Here is a 3756-nt window from a genome sequence, read left to right on the forward strand (position 1 = left end):
CATTGAATTGCGTTTTCAATCTACATCTGAAAGCCAATATGAGTGTGTGTTGGCATGGCCAATAGGTGTTTTGCCATGTGTTCTATAGGTATTCTTGACCTATTAATCTATATCTGGGCACAACGGTATAGGAATAGTCGCCCTGCTCCACCTATGTTGACTTATCGGCAGCAGTCGGTTGTAGTATTGCATTGTCCAACTGTGTAGCCTGCTTATCCGTCCTAGGCAGTGCAACAGGCGTGTTGTAAACGTAACCTGTTGACTTAGCTGCTCGAAGGACTGTGGCCCAACACACACAGGTCGCAAAGGTCAGCCTCTCTTTAAGAGATTGATATTTGTCAGAGAGACCACCTACGACTAAGAAGCTGTTGCTGAAGCGCTGTTGCGTAGCGTTAAGCACTTCGACTCCGACAAGGGGACTTTGCGTTATGTCTTGCGTCCCAGTTTGCCAAGAAACTTGAGGCAAAGTATCGGAGTCAGCACAGACTTCTCGGAGTTGGTTATCCATTCTAATGTTTACAGTCCTTATTGTGAAAGGGTCAGTCCAGTCCATATGGGATTAGCATTGCTTTACCTCTTACGTTTAAGAAGATGTCGCTCAAGTGTCTTGCATAGCGTTAAGCATATACGCTGTTGCGTAGCGTTAAGCACTTCGACTCCGACAAGGGGACTTTGCGTTGCGTCTTGCGTCCCAGTTTGCCAAGAAACTTGAGGCAAAGTATCGGAGTCAGCACAGACTTCTCGGAGTTGGTTATCCATTCTAATGTTTACAGTCCTTATTGTGAAAGGGTCAGTCCAGTCCATATGAGATTAGCATTGCTTTACCTCTTACGTTTAAGAAGATGTCGCTCAAGTGTCTTGCATAGCGTTAAGCACATACGACTCCTACAAAGACTTTACATTGCTTGTATCCATGTTATGCCGACAATCCCGAGGTATTGTGTCAGTACCAGGACCGACTTACAGTCTAAAGGGTGTATTCTAGAAAAGGTACACTTGTTCCTCGATTTCTTGGAATCGTGCAACCCAATTCGTTGTTATTGCAAAGGTTTTTAGGTGCTTATAGACCGAATGTCAATTAGGCCAGCTGAAGTAGCTGCTGTTTGTCTAAACTTCAGTGCTAATCGAGCCTTAGATATATGCGGTGCAAAATTGGTTGCATAGGCGAAAGCGGTTTTTCTCTTTCCATCAGTTGCGTTCAGTTAAGTCAAGTTTAGGATTGGTCGGAATGTTTGGTTCAGTCTTGGTACCAAAACCAAAATGGACAAAGCTGTGTTGCGCCAGTTCTAAAATAAACATTACGTATACCTGTGTAGCAAAAGTTAATAGGTATTGAGTATACATACACAGTGTACGTTTTATTTCTGAAACGCTGCATGAGTAGAAACTAAAACTGAAATAGGTATACGATATGGTCTGAAGATATGAACACCATTTAAAAATGTCTGATGGTCCACCTATTTCAAAACTCATTTAATCAAACATCCGTCTTAAAATGTAATGTAATGTTTTCGTTACGTTAGCTTGAATTATCGGTAAGTATAATAGATGTTGTTCTTGAAATGTCACGATGAAGAAACAAGACAGTTTTGCTCTGTTTCTGGAACTGTGTATCAAGGGTAAGTTTTTTAGCCACCCCCCCCCCCCCCTTGTTTTGAAATCGCTTTGCACTTGGGAGGAATTTTATACAAAACATCATATTTAAAATTTTCATTTCACGTAAAAATAAATTGATAAAATCATTTCACCTACCATTGTTTTGTACTTGTATGTATAGATGACCTTTCGGAGTAATAAGTCTAAAGTCTACTAATATTTGTCACGCTTTCTTGTAAAACAACTATTTGGCAACTTAAAAAGTTTTACAAAGCTGCGAAAGAACATTCCAGTATATTTGAATGCAATTCTTTCATAATTATGTACCTTTAAACGTTTTCTTTCGTACTAACTCCGGGTGTGAATGATAAAATGTGGGTACCCACATTTTTCTTTTAAGTGAAGAAAAGTCGTAACAAAGGGATAATCAACAATATATAGTTTATCAATACTCGTATTTAAAACGATGTTTGAATAAATTCATGAGGTTTATGACTCGCTTTAGTAAATAGATTCCTATAAAGTTGCAACAATTTCGTACTAATTTGCAGCCAAGATCAATCGTTACTACCGTCGCTTAGTCTGTAATTGTACACGTATTTTCACTATTTCTATTCATAGGATTTGTTGAAAATGTGACGTGTTGTAATAAAATTTAAACTGTACGTAACTCACGGTTTGCAAAGCCTTACATGCTCTGCTCTTTACTTCTCGTAGGATCACTGCCACCGCTGCCGCTGGAACTCGACGATGGAGAACGTGCACGTTTTAATTTCACTTTTAACAAAATCACTTACGTTCTCCATTTTCGGAGAGGTTTATTCACACAGAAAATATAAAATGTGCACCTAATATGTAGGTATAAATTGTTTTTTCCGTGATCACAATGGCTGACATGTGAACGGCGTGAAAAAACGACGCTTAATGGCGAACATTCACTCGGCTCGCTACGGTCACTTGTACATAGGTATTAGGTTGCGGCAAGGGGGCGCCACCATCGGAGAGGTGATTTTAGCTGACATCCGGCAAGGAAAGATGAGTGCTTCTCTCAAGATGGATTCCGGACATTGATACGAAACAAATAATAAAAAAAATATAAAAAGTATTTGATTTTATTGGAAAATATTATTTCTGCATTTGTACATTTAGAAAACGGTACTTTTATTTAAATAACCTCACCATCCTGCACAGATAATTAGATTTTCTGATTCAATACATAATGTAAAATGCAGATTGCAGCCGTGAGACAATTTTTTTTACGGAGGTAAGTATTTACGTTGATTTAATCTTAAATCTTGCGTTTTTATCATGATCTATCAACTATCTACTTTGCGATCTCGATTCATGTTGTTTGATTTTGTATTTGCTGAAGGTGTATGTGATTAGCAGCTTTACCGGGGATTTTGTGATTATGAACATGGAATCTCGAGTCCAATTGCTGTAAGGAGAGCGAAAGGTCTTAGGTTCGGACTTCGGCTTAGTTATGTATGACATTGGGATAGGATTTTGTAGGCTGATTGTGACACCCCTGACGCCAAACAGGCCTGACGGACGGCCTCCGTGGCGCAGTGGTAAGCGCGGTGGATTTACAAGACGGAGGTCCTGGGTTCGATCCCCGGCTGGGTCGATTGAGATTTTCTTAATTAGTCCAGGTCTAGCTGGTTACCACCCTATTGACGAATACATACCGCCAAGCGATTTAATGTTCCGGTACGATGTGTGTAGAAACCGTAAAGGGGTGTGGATTTTCATCCTCTTCCTAACAACTTAGCGGCTTCCATCTTAGACTGCATCATCACTTACCATCAGGTGAGATTGTAACCAAGGGCTAACTTGTAAAGAATAAATAAAAAGAAAAACATAAGAAACCTGGGAACATCATCTTTATCGGTTTTGGCAAACTTGTCATGCAAAAATTCTCATTTTGTTGGAGTTACACACCCATATCTCAGAAAGTATGTTATGCCATTGGTCTAGTTAGCCTAATTCACTATTTTGGTCTTTATTATCAACCTATTAAAATTAACATCAAATCAATCACCTACTGTATGATATCCACCATTAGGCACTGGATGACATTTGTTACATAGAATCTCAATTATGTATATTATTATTATAGGCTAAGCAGCTTTTGCTGATGCGCCTATATCTTTGTGCTTC

General features: G+C 39.3%; 1 protein-coding gene across 1 annotated transcript in view; it reads left to right on the plus strand.

Moving 5' to 3' along the window:
* Window positions 1-2000: 2000 nt before the first annotated feature.
* Window positions 2001-3756, plus strand: part of LOC112046139 (variant-silencing SET domain-containing protein) — a 35393-nt gene continuing 33637 nt past the window's right edge. Inside the window, exon 1 of the mRNA XM_052890222.1 lies at window positions 2001-2860. The gene's annotated coding sequence lies outside the window, so the exon portion shown is untranslated. The remainder of the gene's footprint in view (window positions 2861-3756) is intronic.

The sequence above is a fragment of the Bicyclus anynana genome, chromosome 27, assembly GCF_947172395.1.
Source record: "Bicyclus anynana chromosome 27, ilBicAnyn1.1, whole genome shotgun sequence".
In the NCBI taxonomy this organism is placed as follows: Eukaryota; Metazoa; Arthropoda; class Insecta; order Lepidoptera; family Nymphalidae; genus Bicyclus; species Bicyclus anynana.